Genomic DNA, 18,980 nt, shown 5'->3' with positions numbered 1-18,980 from the left:
GAAGGGTGATTTCAAAGGCTGAGGTAACATCACATATAATATTTGATGCAGAACTGTCATTTTAATATTTTTCATACCCTGTGCACTCTTATGCTGCACCTTGCCTGGGCAGGGGGCAACCTCGCCTCAGTTGGAAACCCTGATTCTGCCCCATGATCCAGATGGCCTTGCAACCTCTGATTTTAAACTTTTTTACCTATGCTCTCAAGCCTCCTTTGCTCAATATCGGCTTAGACAACCCTCCTATCTGACACATCTTGCGCCTAGCATGGCAAAGCACACCCTACTCCCCTCCCAATCCTGATCGGACAGGCCCAACAACAGTCTTGTGGTGAAATAGATATGGTTATGTGTAGGCAACAAGCCTGGGTTTGTCTACAGACTAAGCTTGGTCACCAGACTTTATACTCCCGTAAGCAGTTGTTTGCTCACTCCCCATTGCATTGTATACAAAGGGAGAGGGTAGCTACTCAGAGAGTATCACGGTGGGGTGTGATGGAGATGGATGATTTTTTTCCTTATAGGCACTTCTGCAAAAGATTAACTACCAGTATAGGCAACCCGCTGAACTCGCTACATGTGCTTTTTTCGCAGACGTGTGAAACTCTGGGAATACTATCCATAGTTACCAGCAGCTCTGTCCTAATCTAAGACACTCACTGAAGCAAGGTGGCAGTATTATGTGGTATGACTGGGAAGGCTTACCATGTAATACAAGCATGTTACCCAGTAGTGGACCTCAGGTTCACACTAGTAAACTTTAGCTCAGTCCTGGTAGTGTAGCAAAGAGCAGTCAGGCTACTTAGAGGAACATGTGTAAAGCATTTCACAATACCAACATGGACGATAACTAAATTATACAACTCAAAAGAAATCTGACATCAATTTAGAAAAACAAAGCAGATTTGTATATAAACCTAGACATCAAAATGAACTTTTTAAGCTACACACAACAGGAGTTATGAATTTCAGAAGCTTTGGAAAATAGGGTATTTTCACTGTTTAAATGGCTCCAGTTGAAGTCAATGGAGAAAATCAAAGTGAGCACTAGGGATCTTGTAGGGTGAGTTCCAGGGAACCCACCTGGACTTAAGGTTCTGTGGGGCCCTAGACCAAGAGTTAGCAGTCAGTTTCTTATTACTTTGCCCAGGGAGTTCAGGTGCAGAAGTGCTTTAGCTGTCCTTGGGGCTGACGTGTTTGAGGCGGCTGGTGCGTTTGCACCACTTGGACTAACAGGCACTTGAGGGTGGACACACACTCTACCCTTTGGATGTAGAGGTCTTTGGGGGCCCAGGACCAGGAATCATCAGTTGGAACTTTGCCACCATGACCGGGGGCTCTGGGTGCAGAGGTGGCTTCTAGCTGTCAGTCCTGGGAGCTGGTCGTGCCAAAGCTGCTTTGCTGTTTCTCTCAAGGTCACTCTCTTTAGGATGCAGAACCACAGGAGACGGGTAGTTGCCAATGTCGGTCTCTATGCTGGGGGTCTGCTCTGGAGTTGGTGATGTCCGAGTGGCCGTTGGTTTCCGGTTTGGTGACCAACAAGCCTTGGTAGCTTCAAAGGTGGTCTGCTGGTACTTCGGCGGCTGGAGGTCGTCTGGCAGGGAGTAGAGGCTTGAAACTTGGCAGAGACTTCACTCCCACTCTTTGGATGATGGACACTGAGTTTCTTTAGGCTCACTTACACAGAGCCTGTTGGGTCGCAGTTCTTTGACTTCAGCACAGCGTTTACTCCTGCAGTTTACAGGAGCTGGTACCACCAGTCAGGGGAGTCTTTCTCTGCTTTGCAGTGTTGACTGGGGTCCCTCTTGCTGGAACCAATTAGCTTTCACCTAGGGCACACGTTGGTCACTCAGTTCCAGTAGTGGTTTCTGTAGGTCACCTCTGGGTCCTCTCTTTGCGCTGCAGCTGCAGTCCAGGTCCTGTTGTCAGTGACAACGTCTTCTTTGTGCCTCTTCTTCTTTGCAAATTAAAACTAAGGTTCTGATGCCAGGGGAGCCCCTGAAATACTGGCTTAGGGGGGAGGGGGACAGTGACCAATGGGCTACTGGTCACCATGGCTAGCCAGCCCCTATAGTGAACACGTCCTCTGGGAGTAGGTCACTTTCCCACCCAGAATTCACTAAACCTAAGGGTTGCCAAGATGGCAAAGCCCTCTCTCGACTCTACAGACCTCCTAGCCTACCCTAAAGGTTTGGCTAGCCTTTTGGAGGTGTATGCGTCCTGCATAGCTAATTTTCCCGCCTGTCACAAGGGGGACTAGTAATTACATTTGAAGGGTAGGTAAAGCCTATGAGGCTCACTGCCCTGGTTCACACTAGCAGCTCGAGAGGGAGGGGGTGTGACCTTCTGCCTGCCCAGGCCGTTTGTCTCCATCCTATGGAAGTGCTAGCACAACCAGCTGGAGGGCAGACTCTTGTCTGTATTGGCAGAGGCTCGAGGGAGCCTGCCAACACACCAGCGGCCTTGGTAACTTGGTGGACACCGTCCAAGGGTGCCACATGGGCACAGGATAGGTAATCGTGAGCATGGGCATCATGCTCAGGGTTGAAAAGCAAGATGTTTGATACCAAACATGGGGGGAATCGGCCAGGCCATCACGGAGCTGGACATCTGGGAACTGCCCAGATGCCAGTCCATGTTATCCAATGGACTGTCGGTTACTCGTGTTAGCATTAGGTTTTAAATGCTATCATGGGGTCATATACACTCATGCATATATGTTCTCACTCCTAGTACAGTGCACCCTGACTCCTGGGCTATAGGAGGCCTGTCTTAGAGGTGACTGACTTGTACTATGGGCTGTAAAGGGACTCTGCCTGCACCTGGTGTGGGCAAAGTCTCACTCGAGCAGAAGGCTGCTATTGCAGGCTGACATGACAGCTCTTCAGTCTCACTTTTACTCGGGTCACACAGGGTGGCACAATCAGTGCTGCAGCCCTGGTGACCCCTTTACCACCCTTTCCCTGGGTACCACTGGTACCAATTACTAGGGACTTACAGGGGTGGTAAAGTCTTTGCCAATTGGCCTATGCAATTCAACATACAGTTTAAGGGAAAGAGTGTAAGTACTGAAGTATGTTAGCAGGCCGCAGTACCCTAACAAGTCAAAAACAACAGCATCAAGCAGCAAAAAGTGCTTCTCCTAAGAGTGTACTCCTCCTATCTCATCTTTATGCCTCTGCACAATCTGGGATGCCCCTGGGCTTGCAGCAAGCTAGAACTCAGTGGAAGGCAGCCTTGCGAAAATCTATCTCTGTTAAGGAGTGGGCAGGCACGTGTGGTCTGACGCAATTCCTATCCTCCAATGGCATTATACATTTGCGTTTTCTATATCAGGCATATCATACTCGTCTAAACTGTGCAAATATAAGTTGTGAGTCACAGATGAGTGCACTACATGCCATGGAGGGCCCGATTTCATGCACTTGACTTGGCTCTGTCCCCTAATCTCAGCCTTTTGGATTGCTTTCTCCACCCTCTCTGATATGTTGCATCTATAACGAGACTATTCACCAGGGCTGGCGCTTCTTTGTCTCCCGACGGTGATGCCCCATGACAACAAAAGTTTCTTGCCTAGCCATTGCTCCTTGCTAAGAGTAGGGTGGCCTGCATGTGTGCCCACTATCTCTGAGTAGCTACTAGATATGGCACATTGTCAAGAGCAGTTAATGCTATACTATTCTGTGCTCCCTCACTCGAGCAGAAGGATTTGTTAACATAGAAACTGCCCTTATTTTCTGATTTTTCAAACTGCCTCTGTAGTTCATTAGTGTGGTTATGACTGCCACTGATGCTAGCTGGTTTTGCTGAGATTTGCACTTTCCTCACAAATTAATTTTTTGTCGATGTCTTACCATTGTTTACTATGCTATGTATGAACTGCAATGTGAGCGTTTTGTAACTCTCTTAGTGCAGCACCCAATGTATTCCACTTCAACGATTGTCATATATATGGAGATGCAGCTATTTCTTATTGTTGTAATGGTTTTAATTTTGAAAATATAAATTAATATAAAAAAAAGTGTAATTTTAATCAACACAATCCTACCTAACCAGGACAATATTTTCAGGTATATATTAATAAATCAGTGTAATTTTGGGCAGCCGTTCTGCTGGTGGTGGGGCAGTTTCCATCCCCTAGATACTGCATGTACCATTCAGCCCATGTGGATCTACAAATTCTTTACAAAGAACCCCGAATGCCTTGTGTGGTATTAAGGCACTTGTGATTTTGGGGTGTTTATTTTGAAGCTGGACACTCAGAGAAAAGTTTCAATGTCAATCAGAAGAGCAGGGTTAGAGCTCTGGGAGTTTGGTAGCGTCATCATTACATCTTCGGCATAAAGGGCCAGTTTGTGCTGGCGGTTGCCGATTTGTATTCATGTGTTAGAGGATTGGATCTAATAATTTGGGCTATGGGATCCGTGTAGTAGGCTAAGAAGGGTGGAGACAGGATTAACCCTGTTTTGTGCCCCTACACACTTCAAATGGTGCTGAAGTCTCTCGATTGACTCACGTTGGCTGCAGGGTTAGTGTTGGTGCAGAACACTCTTGTGCCAAGGTCTAGTTAGTCAGAATTCCCCTTAGGAAGGGCCAATGGACATGGTCAAATGCTTTCTTGACGTCTATGGAGAGACGTTGAGCTGTTTTCTTGAAGGTGACATTATTGAGGAGTATAGTATTTGCTTAGTGTTGTCACTCCAATCACTCTCCAGGATGAAACCAGTTTGATCCAGGTCCACCAGCCCCTGCATGTATGGATTAATTGGACGGACCAGTATGCCTTTAAATATGTTGGCATCTATGTTTATAAAGAATATGGACCTATAGGTTGTAAAGTCTTTACCTGGTTTGGGGATCACAGTCATGACCACTTCTTTCATGGTGTCATGAAAGGAAGCTGTAGAGGGAAAGGTGTTGTTTAAATTGGTGCAATGAGAGGGCACTTTAGTTACTATTGAGATCACTTCTGTTCTAGCTGGCTAAAAACACAAGACTTGTTTTTGAGGTCAATTAAATAATTAAATCAATGTCCACAAAGAAGGGGTATGATGAAAATTGTAAAATTGATCTTTATTTTTATTTTCCACAGCAATCTTATTCAATTTTAGGCCAACACGTGTTTTCTGACATACATCGCTTCATCAAGGTAAGAATATTAGCAAAATCAATTTGTGGCGAACACAAACAATAATGAAGCGATTTTTATCTACTTTCAACAAAAGGCAATCTTAGTGTGATTTTTTTCATATGCAACAAAGGTTATTATAAAAGTTATTTAAAGGTTGGTACAACGAAGCAATGTCTAAGGTTAAATAATCCAAGGTGTTATGGCATGATAACCATGGCGTTGTGTGAAAGATAGTGAAGTGTATGGACCACTGCAATTAAATCTTCACCAGACCCTCCTTTGTGGACACTGATTGAATTACTTAAGGGAATCAAAAACAAGTCTTGTGTTTTTTTATGAATTACAGTATTTGATGATAAGTTTTTAAGGTTGTGGTGTCAGAACCTTTTATTGAACCTCTGTATCCCGCTCATTGTTTTAGCCTGCTGTTGATGCGGGATGGGGCTAAGTAGGACTCTATGCTCGCCTCAAGTAGTAAATCTGCAGAGTACAGGTCAGTGTAGAAGCGGGTAAAGCTTTGTGCTATGTCCTTATCTGCAAGCAGCAGCTTGCACCTTGGTGAGCAGTTTCCTGACTTTATTCTCCCATTCCCCCCGTGGTATTTCCATCAAAGGTATAGCAATGCATATGCATACTCTGCTTTGTCTATGTCCAAAACTATGAGCTTTTGTCCAACCAGCAACAGTTGCCTATATTCCTTACATGCCCCAGGTAAATTGTGGCTATCTTCAAGGTCTCTCACCCTATCATCGATCTCTGCCCTCTCATCCTTCCTCTGTGTGTTACGATTTGTGCCCCCAAGAACGGAGATGTGGGTTTCATTATTATCATTGACCTGTAGAAAGCTTTGTATCGCTTGTCATATGGTGGTCTGTGAAAGTTCACTTTTGGCGAAGTTATCATTCATCATCCAGGTGTGACCTGGATGAATTAGACATGGGGTCTCTGAATGTGAAAGAGATAGGCGAGTGGTCTGAAAGGGCCAAGGCACCAATTTTGGACTCTTGTGTCCTGCTTATAATGTGTATTGTACCTACAAAGTCATTAAGTCTGGCTTCGTTCTGGCAGGAAGCAGAGTAAAAAGCGTAGTCTCTACTAGTGGTGTTTAGAGTGCACCATATGTCTGCAAGTCCGAGATCCCTTGGCTACCTCAATCCCCATTTAGACAGGGCTCCAGTCTGGCACACCATCTTTACCAATCTGTCCAATGTGGCGTCTAACACAATATGTAACTCATTCCCCACCAGCATTTTCAAGTCTGGAGAGTCCATGATCTTTGAGAGGGCTTCTTTTATGAATTTCTCCTGATTCTCATTATGGGTATAGATAACTCCTGGTGCAAGTGTCTGATCATTTTAGGATATCCATATGGCAAGGAGCCTCCCGCCCAGTTCAGTGAATGTGTTTACGACTTTCCTTTTGAATTTGTTGGCCAGTAGTATGGTGATCCGTCCTCTGTTGCCTAGCCCAAAAGAGAAAAATTGTCTAGAAAACCATCTGGACCTGAGTCGATCCCAGTCATGCTAAAGGACATGGGTTTCTTGTAAAAAAGTATATGTCGCAGTTGGTGTCTGTAAGCATAATGAGAAGTACAATGAGTTTAGCTGCAGAGTTAAAAATCCTTATATTTAAGCTTAATATTTCAGTCATGAGTGTTTCTAAGTCACAAGCTGCAATACCTAATATACGTGTCGTAATGAGCTGAAAAAGTATCAAAGGGTGCTGCAGGGTCGGTGAGTCCTCCTATTGAGGTTGGCTGGTGGGCAGGGGATGGAGAAGCTTTCAGGTCTTGCGCATACTGTCACAGAGGAGCTCTCATGCTGTTACAATCTTGGACACACCACAAAACCTGGCTTTTTAATCAGCAATTTATGGATATTAGGGAATAGCTTCCAGTGTGGTTACAATAGGTTATGTTAAATTGATAGCAAGAAATGCTTTATATACTTATCATAGCAGCCCACTCCTAATGAAATACCCTTCACATGTTCTTACTAACCCACAACAGTTGATTTTTTATATTGACAATAAACTCCTTCCCTTCAGATCCTTGATTCATTCTTGTGATCATTACCATTTCCTCTCCATAATCCTTCCACTCCAACACTGTCTTCGTTCACACATGAAGCATTCCTTTTGACCCTTTACACCTGCCTACGCAGACTCCAGCATTGCTAAATCATTGAATCATTAGTATTTTTCAACAATCCCCTCCACTCTGCCTTGAAACCTTCAATCTTCTTTGCACATTCTCCTCTTCTAAAACATAACAAATGAGAACCCAAATGTGAACGCCTGTCGAACGTGGAGGAAAGATATATATCCCAATAGTACTTGTTAAGAACACCTCCTCTACACGTGCTCTGTTCTCAGCACGTGCTTTATGGCTTCGCAACCTTATCATCCAGAATCACATCGATCAGGATTTTGAATTCCTTGGCTCCTCCCTCATCCTACCAATCCACAGTGTCTGGGTGTGTCCCCTCCTCTCTCTATGCCTATCATTTTACTTTCCTACAGTAATTCATTCATTCATTTGGATAAGCACTTGTCTAAAACCATTAGGACCCTTCCCTCGTCTTGCTCCACCAACCATCCTGACTCTTTAACTGATCAGTTATAACTGTCATCCCTGTTCAACACAATGATTGTTATTCTGGTATTTAAAAAACACACTGTGGTACAGTAGTGGCTGCCCCTAGGGGATGTCAGGATGTCGACCCACTGTCTTCCTCTGCCACTACTGCCCAGCATACTACAGCTTTTATATGAAAACAAACAATCTCATGGATCGTTTGCGTGTAAAAGATGTAATATTGCCTTGCCAGCAGAAGAGGGCTCCACTAGTTGCACTGTGTTTGGGTCAGGCGGGGGCGGTTACAGACCAGACCACATCTGACATGCAACAAGAGTTTCATGCAGTGCAGCATGTCAGATAATGGCTCTTCATGGCTTGTCAATTAGAAGACCTCTTGCTCTATCAGAAGCTGGAGTAGGGAAAACATGTCTACCCCTGTACCTTCAACCTTTTTTCAGCTTTTGATTATGTGGAAGCTCGTGGGTCTGCCTCTGGCTGTTGAACATAGAAGGCTATTAGGAAGTTGTGGGCCTGCCACAGGTACATTCTTGTGTTTAAAAGTTTGTGTGCTCGGAGTGCATGTGTATGTATGAGTAAATGTGTGCATGCTTGCAACTGTGTGTGTATGTGTCTGCTTGAGTGCAATATGAAAGTCTGACCAGGGGGTTGGCAAGGTCTGAGGCAGAGTGCTGGATAGTGCTTTTGGGCCCCACCACTTTCAGAATCTACCAGCCACCACTGCTGTGGAGCACTCCTTCTGTCACAATTCACCCTGGGCTTACCGTCTGTATCAGAGAGGGATGGTGTGCAGCCCCGGTTCCTGCAAGTACTGCTCTGACCGAGGTAGGGGCGACCCCTTCCGGTAGCCACGGTACTGTTGACAATAGTACGCCACCACAGTCCGTGCCCTCCAGAAGGAGTCCCAGAGGAAAAACCTCAAGGGGAAAAAAACTCCAACAGGAACTCCCTGGAACAGAAGGAGGACACAAGGAATTAGCACTCAGGAGCCTTGAAATACTGGAAGGCTGAAGAAAAAACAGGAACAACTGGCGTCCAAGCGAAGACCAGCCGGAGCGTGACCACCACAGCAGAAGTGTTGCAATGCAATGAGAAGAAGAAATGATTCCCCTTATATACCCCTAGACAAGACGTGATAGACAGGAAGAAGTAACACCACCATTTTGGATTGGGAAGGGGCTATAGCAATATATAGGAAAAGACACCATAGTAAAAAATGGAACAGATGCATGCAGGGAAAAGGGAGGTGCAAGGTGTGCTGGGAAGGAGAAGGCATGGCTCCAGGAACCATGCAGGAGGAAAGGAAGGCTTTGAAAATGGGGTACCCGGTAAGTGTGATGCTGGGGGGGGCGCAGACACCCCACGACAACACACACGTCGCGCGCTGTGCGCGGCGAGGACTGACGCCCAATTCTGGGTCTCAGGCCTCGCCGCATCAGGAGAACAGCGTGCGGCCAGAGAAAAGGGCCGCCGTGGGCCCCGCGACCTTTAACACGGGCCGCAGCTTCCCCCGCGGCCGGGAGATGCCGCGGGCCGCCACCGCGCAACAGTAGGTCCCCCCCAAGGCCCCAGGTTTGTGAGGGAAAAGACGGAAAAAACGACGGATCAGAAGGGGGGCATGAACCGAAGATGCGTATTCCCAGGAGCATTCACTCATAGGGTAGCCCTTCCAATGAATGAGGTATTGGAGACGACCACGGAAGACCCGAGAGTCACAGATTTCCGGGACCTCGTATTCAGGCACGTTGGCAACCAGTTGAGGAGGAGGACAGGTGAATTGTCTGCGAAAAGGATCAGGGACATAGGGTTTAAGCTGAGATACATGTAATACAGGATGTATTTTTCAAGTCTGAGGCAAACGAAGACGAACAGAAACGGGATTGATCTTTTGAAGAATCAGGAATGGACCATAATACCGAGGTTTGAATTTATTTTGGGTTAGTCGAAGAGATAAGAATTTAGAGGAAAGCCAGACTTTATTGTTGATCTGATAATGCGGGGCCTCACAACGTTTCTTGTCAGCCATTCTTTTCATGCGTGTTTTTGTGGCTAAAAGATTCGAATGTATGACACGTTGGATACCACGTAGTTGCCGGACATATGAGGTAAAGGCAGGGAGAGTAGGTGTTTCTTTTAGAAGAATAGGAAAGGGTTTCGGATGGAATCCATAAGAACAATAAAAAGGAGAGACTTTCGAGGCACTGTGTACCGAATTGTTGTATGAGAATTCAGCAAGTGGTAGGTACGTAGACCAATTGCTTTGCGTAGCATTGCAAAAACTACATAAGTATTGTTCAAGGCCTTGATTCAGCCGTTCTGTTTGGGGATGGAAACCAGATGATAAAGCCACCTCTATTCTTAGGGGGTCATTACAACCCTGGCAGATGGCGGAGAACCGGCGGTAAGACCGCCAACAGGCTGGCGGTCCTACCTTGGTGTATTATGACCATGGCGGTTACCGCCATGGTCAACCGCCGGTTCTCCTTCCCGCCCGCCGGGCTGGAGACCTGTGTCTCCAGCCCGGCGGCCGTCAGTATACCGCCGGCGGTATTTGGACCCGGCTTACCGCCGTGGATTTCCAGCGGTTTCAACCGCCATGAAATCCATGGCGGTAAGCACTATCAGTGCCAGGGAATTCCTTCCCTGGCACTGATAGGGGTCTCCCCCACCCCTCACCCCGACTCCCTCCCCTACACCCCCCACCACCCCTGCCACCCCCCAAAGGTGGCAGGGACCCCCTCCCCACCCCGAGCCCCAACATAACATTACTCACACACACCCGACACACATGCAGGCACCACCAACACACACATGCACACACCCCGACATACATGCCTACATCCACACACACAGTCAGACACGCACACCCACATTCAAACATACAGACATACCTACAGCCATACACGCACTCATTCCCATACACACAACACCCCCGCAAGCATACACGCACTCACACACCCCCTCTACATACACACATGCACACCCCCATGCATGCACACAACACACAACACCCCCCGGCCCCCTCCCCTAACGGACAATCGACTTACCTGGTCCGTCGATCCTCCGGGAAGGGACGGGAGCCATGGGGGCAGCTCCGCCGACACCACACCGCCAACAGAACACCGCCACCGTGAATCACAGGACGTGATTCGCTGGGTGTTGTTCTGTTGGCGTGGCAGTGGAGGTGGAGCAACCTCCACTTCCCCGCCGCCCGCAAGTATGGCTGTTGGCGGCTCTCCGTCGGAATAACGACAGAGAGCAGCCAACAGTCATAATACACCAAGCGGCAAACCGCCTGCACAGGCGGTCTTCCGCACGGCGGTCCCTCAGCGGTTTTGCAAAAAGACCGCTGAGGTCGTAATGACCCCCTTAGTGTCTTCCAAAATTGTCTCCAAAAACGGGAGATGTATTGGGGGCTCCGGTCTGAGATAATGATTTACGGTAGGCCATGAAACCGAAAGATCTCCTGAATAAAGATTTGACTTAGTTCTTTTGCCGTAGGTAGTTTCCTTAATGCCGTGAAATGTGCCATTTTCGTGAAGGAGTCAATTGTTACCATTATTACCTGATTCCCAACCGAAGGAGGCAAAGAGCACATAAAATCAGTGGATATAGTGTGCCACGGACCTGGTGGAACAGGTAAAGGACGGAGTAATCCTACTGGTTTATTACGAGGTGTTTTGACTTGTGCACAGATGGGACAAGAAGTCACATAGTTTTCAGTGTCTGTTTTAAGTGTGGGCCACCAAAAAGAGCGAAGCAGGAGCTCTTGGGTAGCCTTCATACCAAGATGACCTGCGATGGGGGAATCGTGGCACATTCGTAGGGCCTCTGTTTTGGACTATTTTAGTAGGTAGGAACAAAGCCTTTTTGTGATAGTAGTAATCCTGATCTTTATGGAGCTGTGGTCGTAAAGTGTTCATCTCAATTGTTTCAAGGCTGGAATATTCAGTTTTCACTTTGTCAAGGAATGATTGTACCAACCCAATGATCCTATTTTTTCAAATAGGTTTTGCACAGGAGAATCACTACACTCAGGGTAGCGGCGAGATAGGGCATCTGCCAAAATATTTTGGGAACCAGTTATATATGTGATGTAAAAATCGTATTGACTAAAAAAGAAAGCCCATCGAGACTGCCGACTATTTTTGGCATTGAAAGTTTCTCAAACACTGTAAATTCCGATGATCTGTCCGTGCCTCAAAAGGTTCTTTCGATCCCATAAGAAAGTGTCTCCATTCAGTGCAAGCTGTCTTTAAGGCGAGTAGTTCTCATTCTAAAACGGAATAGTTACGTTCGGAGTCAGATGGTACGTGTGAAAGGTAGAATACAGGGTGTTCTAACCCATCATCATCTTGTTTTTGTAGCAAAGCAGCCCCAATTGCTCTTTCTAAGGCGTCTGTAACGACAATGAACTGTTTGGTGGTGTCTGGATGCCATAGAATGGGACCTTGAATGAAGGCATGTTTTAACACTTGAAATGCGAATTCAGAGTCTTTGGTCCAACAAAAACCCTTCGGTAGACTTTCTTTCTTAAGGGTTTGTGTAATTTAACTGATTCGCTGGGCAAAGTCGGCTATAAACTGACAATAGAAATTGGGCAATCCTAAAAAACACTGAGGGGGTTATTACAACTTTGGAGGAGGTGTTAATCCGTCCCAAAAGTGACGGTAAAGTGACAGATATACCACCAGCCGTATTACGAGTCCATTATATCCTATGGAACTCGTAATACGGCTGGTGGTATATCCGTCACTTTTGGGACGGATTAACACCTCCTCCAAAGTTGTAATAACCCCCTGAGTTTCCTTGATGGAGGAGGGGGATGGCCAATCCAGAATGGCATGGATCTTGTCTGAATCCATGGCAGCACCTACTTGATTGATGCAATACCCCAAGTATTTGACTTCAGTTTGATCAAATTCGCATTTTTCGGGCTTGCAGAATAGATGATGTTGTCTAAGCCTTTCTAATACTTGGAGTACATGTTTAGTGTGTTGTTCTGGGTGGACAGAGAATATCAGAATGTCATCCAGATAGAAGTCCACTGTCTGCTGTAGGAGATCAGAAAAAATAGTGTCCATAAATCTCTGAAAGATGGAGAGAGCATTGGTTAGTCCAAAGGGCATCACCCGATATTCATAATGGCTGAAAGGTGTTCTGAAGGCGGTCTTCCATTCATCACCTTCTTTTATCCTTAAAAGATGGTATGCTCCCCTATGATCTAACTTGGTGAATTTCTTAGCCCCTCTGACGGCTTCTAAGATATCCTTAATAAGAGGCAGAGGGTAGCGGTCCTTAGTAGTGATTTTATTCAATCTGCGAAAGTCTATACAAGGGCGTAAGTCTTTCGTCTTCTTTGGTACGAAAAAGAGGGAGCCCCTGCAGGTGAAGAGGAAGGGGCAATCAGACCACTTTGTACATTTTCCTCTAGATATTCCTTGAGGATCTTTTTCTCAGGCTCAGTTAGAGAATACATTCGCCCAAAAGGAACCACAACGTCTGATTTCAGAGGAATGGCGCAATCGTATTCCCTATGAGATGGCTATTCCCTATGAGTACAGGCTTTTCTGGTTTCTGGAATACATCGGCATATTCCAGATAATGTCTGGGTACTCCTTGTAGAACGTTGATGGACATCCCACTTTAGGTGGTGTTAGTAGGATACTCTTTGGGGACCAATAGGTTCCTGCCAAATAACAATGCTGTTGGCAAAAGTGGGAGTAAAGAGAAATGGTTCTAGTTTCCCAATTAATGTAGGGATTATGCCGGGTTAGCCATGGAATCCCCAGAATCATTACGTGATGCGGTGAGGATATCAAGTCGAAGGAAATGTTTTCTTGATGTTTCCCGAAATGCAGACATAACGTAGGAGCGGTATGCCTGACAGGTCCCGAGGCTCGGAGAGAACCATCCACTGTGTGGACTTGCTCTGGTACGTCCTTGGGTATCCGAGAAATCTGTCTTTCCATGGCCCATCTTTCGTCTAGGTAGATACCACTGGCTCCACAATCCAACAAGGCCAGTGCTTTTTCTTCACGGCCATCTGCTAATTGTAAGGTGACAGGTAAGAGGAAAAGAGTGGTTATTTCTTCCCTGGAGGAACAGATGGAAGATATCTCGGAGTATCCCGTCCTCACCCTTCTCATAGAGGACAGGAGCTGGCGTTTCCCAAGGGCTTGGCTGGATGGATGGGACAGCTACGGAGTAGATGACCAGAAGCACCACAGTAAAGGCAAAGTCCTTTTCGTCGCCTGTTTTCACGCTCACTAGTTGATAATGGCCCACGCGCCATATCGATTTGCATAGGTTCCTCATCAGTAGGCTCTTTGGGTTCACAATGAGTCTCCTCTGAACGATGAAGAATGGCGCGGGAGGTCATTGAGTGTGATGGTATACAATTCTTTTTCTTCTCCACTCTTCGCTCATTTAGACGATATTCTATCGCAAGTGTAAAGTCCATTAAACCCTTGAGATTCTCCACTCTGGCGGAGTGCACTAGTTAATTTTTGATGTCATCCCAAAGACCCCTTCGAAAAAGGGTCACCAAGGTACGCTCCACCCAAGAAGTCTCAGCTGCCAATTGTCTAAACCGTGTGATGTATTGTAGAACATCCTGATTTCCTTGTTGAATATCGCATAGAGCTTCTTCTGCCGAAGATTCAAGTCCAGGACGCTAAAACATTTGTTTAAAGGCAGCGATAAAGGCTGAATAGTTAAACAGGCTGGGATCATTGCCTGTCACCAAGGGGGTTGCCCAGGCTAACGCCGGACCAGATAGAGCGCTGATCAAATATCCGACCTTAGTTTTATCTTGCATGAACTGTGAAGGACGGAATGTGAAATAGACTGTCAAGGCATTTAGGAATTCTCGCAATTTGTTAGGATCCCCAGAGAAGCGAGGTGTGGTTGCAGAGATAGTAGGGACATCAGTGGCCCTAGAGGCTAGGGCTTGTCGGAAAGCCGTATTTTCGTTTCGTAGCTGTTGGAGTTCTTGGGCTTGTTGCTGGAAAGTCAATAGCAATGTTTGACTTGTTGGTTCCATACTCATCATGGGATTCTCCATGGTTTCGGTCAATGACTGAAGTTTTGGGCGTTGCAATCTGTCACGATTCACCCTGGGCTTACCGTCTGTATCAGAGAGGGATGGTGTGCGGCCCCGGTTCCTGCAAGTCCTGCTCTGACCGAGGTAGGGGCGACCCCTTCCAGTAGCCACGGCGCTGTTGACAATAGTACGCCACCACAGTCCGTGCCCTCCAGAAGGAGTCCCAGAGGAAAAACCCCAAGGGGAAAAAACCTCCAACAGGAACTCCCTGGAACAGAAGGAGGACACAAGGAATTAGCACTCAGGAGCCTGGAAATACTGGAAGGCTGAAGAAAAAACAGGAACAACTGGCGTCCAAGCGAAGACCAGCCGGAGCGTGACCACCACAGCAGAAGTGTTGCAATGCAATGAGAAGAAGAAATGATTCCCCTTATATACCCCTAGACAAGACGTGATAGACAGGAAGAAGTAACACCACCATTTTTGATTGGGAAGGGGCTATAGCAATAGATAGGAAAAGACACCATAGTAAAAAAGGGCCACAGGCAGGAAAGTTTGTGAAACCATGGCAACCTTTGGAATGCTATATTTATTTATATATTTATTTGATTATGCCTAATACTTATTCAATATCCTGAAAAAAAATGATATGTGTATTCAGTTTTTATTAGATAATATTTATTTAATTTTTATATAATCCAAGATGGAGGAATCACTTCTGAATCACTTCCTGGAAATGGCCATTTCCTATTTGGCACTATAAAAGGGGAGTCTATTTTGAGTCCAAATGAATCGCAATGTTTCTTGCTTGATTGCTTGCTCACTGGAATCAGCAAATCTCTGCCTTCTTAGTTCCTGCTTGTTTTTCTTTGATCTACATCTTGCTGGGTGGCCTGAACAGCTAGAATGTTTTTTCTGGTCTCCAGTTTTTTTTCCTTCTTGCTAGGAATTATTTTCTGGAGCAATTCTAGGCTCCCATTTTCATTCTGTGGCCTGGGGATTGTTTCTGGAGAGAGTAGGCCGATCCTACACACTCAGAAGACACTGCAACCATCACCAAGAAGACCTGAACTTGAAACATTGTCCACAGGATTTTGGGTGGAGGAGTGGTGGATGTGGGCCACGCAAACATTTACTGTCCATTTTCCTTAGAAAAATGACTGCCCTGAAAATAGGTTCCCTTCTCTTTGTTCTCTGACTGTCTTAACTAATACACTGCGTATCACTGATAATGTTTAAAACTTATTATCATTATTACTGTTAATTACTAGATAACTATTAGTTGAGACTAATGTTTGATATGCACAAAGACATTTAACAAAACAAGCATTGGTAAAGCCAACAGATCTGGATTTGGCACACATGCATTTTTTTCAGTACATTTATTTGTTTTTTGCATATGTTCACCCAGCAAAAAACATTTAGCAAATTAAGGAGTGGTCTAGTAGCCCAAGCACACAAACTGTGGCACTGAAGGGCACTTCTTTTCAGGTGGCTGTACACATGTGATCAGGCAAAATGCCTTCACTGAAAGTGCAAGACAGCCACGGGATGAAGTGGGCTAACACACTGACATTTTCTGTGCTTTGGGGCACAAGCACAATGTGAATAACACTTTTACGGACCAATGGATGAAGAGTGCCCTTTATATATGTGCGGTTATGTATGTGCTGGGTGCATCACCCTAAAATTTCTCTTTATTCAGTAACTTTATGTGGATCTTTTTAGGAGAGTGGCAAAAGGAAATCTCAATTACTGCAACAACAATCAATTCATCAATATTTAAACTTGAGAGTTAATAAAGAGATTGTTAAATAGTTAAAAAATATTTATTATATATATAATTCTTCATTAGTTTATTAATTCCAAATATCAATATACAATAATACACATAAAGAGTGCCCTGAATCTGTCCCTACTCAGTCGATCCAGTCCTCCAATTACAGTGTTCCTTTGTCTAATACAGTTCTTAGTCTGAGAAAGTTTTAGAATGGAGTGTCAAGCTGTTTCATGTCAGAATATTCTCAAGGTTATCAGTCTCTTGTGCTTCTAGCTATCAGGTTTTCTTTGAAGCAAATTATCAGCTCCTTAGGAATCAGTACAAACTAGCAGCGGAGTGAATAACTCTGTTATGCCTAAAGAAATTGTCTAAAAACGCTTTATAATACTGTTCTGACACAGTCTACTCTCTATTACGTAACACTCTTTCTATATATGCATATATATTCACCTACAGCTGTTTGCTTCAGCAGCGACTGTGGTCTGAAGGGGTGGCTCTGAAAGCAGCACTCAGAGTCTCTCAGCTGCGGATCAGGATTCTCAGCATCACACCGCACGGCATCTAGTAGCATCAGGAAAATGAAACCCCCCCCTTACTCTCCCTAGGATACCTTATATAAAATTTTGATTGATACAATTATGAAACATTCAATATAGTATTTCAATGCACCTTCTGATTCAACCATGGGGTTGTTAGTTTCATCCGGTTCATTGTCCATTTTATGTATCTGAAAGAGCAATTTCATCGGTAAGTGAGACACCCACATAATTCCCACTGATCATACAAATGCTATTGTTCATACTTCTGCTATGGCTACTTTTTAATACATTCTCGCACAATCCAAAGCAGTTTAGTAGAAGGGTAAAAGTGTAAGTAGCACAGGTTCCATTGTTTTAAAAGACAGATATCGTTGAATAGTACAGAGATAGGTTATGAAAGAAACAGTTAAAGAGAAAACCATTTTTCCTGTGCGTTTTGCAAGTCATATAGCGTAGATTAAGTAGAATGCAGAGCATGCTTTAATTATTCAGGAATGGCAGTTGTTATGTTAATTCTTTATGCTTATAAATCTTTTTCAAAGGACACATTATTAGTCCCCCCCATGATGATTTGGAATCATCATAATTCTACTTCAATTGGTTTCTCTAATTTTCTAGATTCTTCCTTTTTCCTTTTCGATTGTTCCATTTCTTTAATTTTCTTAATTTCTTCACTCACTCTCTCACTCATCTCTATATCCTTCTTCATTCCTCTTTTTAATTTGTTTTCTCTATTTGTCTCAATTATTAATCTTGCTATTCCACAAAGACAATAGAAGGCAATAATACAGATTATTACTACTATGATGGGGATTAGTATGTAACTAAGGATTCCTTCTCCAAAACCCTTTAGCCAAGTTCCAAATTCAGTAAAGCTTTTTGAAATGCTTTCAGCTATAGTTGGAGTCTCCAATTGTTCTAGATCTAATTTTAAACCAGTACTATTTTTGGTGCAGGCTTTTATCTTTTAATTCTCACCAGGAATATTACTGCAGCAATTTTCAATTTGTAACATTTTACAGACTATGCCTTTCTCAGCCAAAAGGATGTTGTAAAACCATTGATCTAACAGATATCAGTTCAATGTCTTCTAGCAAAACAGCTCCAGAAGTGCTAGTAGATAATCTATCCCCAACCGCAGACACTTTCTTTATTTTGTCATCATTCAATATCATCCCTACAGCAAGTATGACTGCATCAAATATGTCTCCTGTTAGTTGTGTTCCTTCATTTACACTCCTTGTATATCTTATTATTGCAGATGTCATTGTTAATGCTTCTAGAAAATCTACATGGTACATTTCGGGAAAGATTGATCCTAACTAACATATTCCCTCCCAAACCAGGGCAGTTTAAAGTAAGCATTTTTCCACAAACAAAATACACTCCAGGTATTATAGGGTCATTTTCTTGTAAGATCTGCCATTCTCCTCCTGATAGCTCAAAGGTATGTTCACATTTACTATTTCCCACTAATACTTTCCTACCCTGTAGTCTTCTCTTATATACACATATTTTTCCGGTCTATCTCTCATCCAACCTCAAGTTAAGCACAATCATTTTCTTTTTAAACTCATCTTCTTCTCTCTTCCATACATTCTTTTGTATATCATTTTTATTTTTCTCAGATATCATTGGGTTTTCATTTCTTTCTTCTAACATCTGTATAACATTTTTCTCTTGTCCATTTCTTTTTACAAGTTAGATTACTTTCATGTGTTCTTACAGTGCTAATAGGAAAATATGGTCTAAAATAATGTCAAGCAGTCTCCATGTTTTTTGTATTTGGGTGAAAGTTCATGTCTTTCATTAATGGCACCTTTGAAAGTACCATTATAAAATTTGAAAAGTAATATTCAAAATGTTGCACTCTCTATACTAAGCTTTGC

The sequence above is a fragment of the Pleurodeles waltl genome, chromosome 2_2, assembly GCF_031143425.1.
Source record: "Pleurodeles waltl isolate 20211129_DDA chromosome 2_2, aPleWal1.hap1.20221129, whole genome shotgun sequence".
Classification (NCBI taxonomy): domain Eukaryota; kingdom Metazoa; phylum Chordata; class Amphibia; order Caudata; family Salamandridae; genus Pleurodeles; species Pleurodeles waltl.
The sequence above is the reverse complement of the archived record's forward strand: the minus strand, read 5'-3'. Positions refer to the sequence as shown.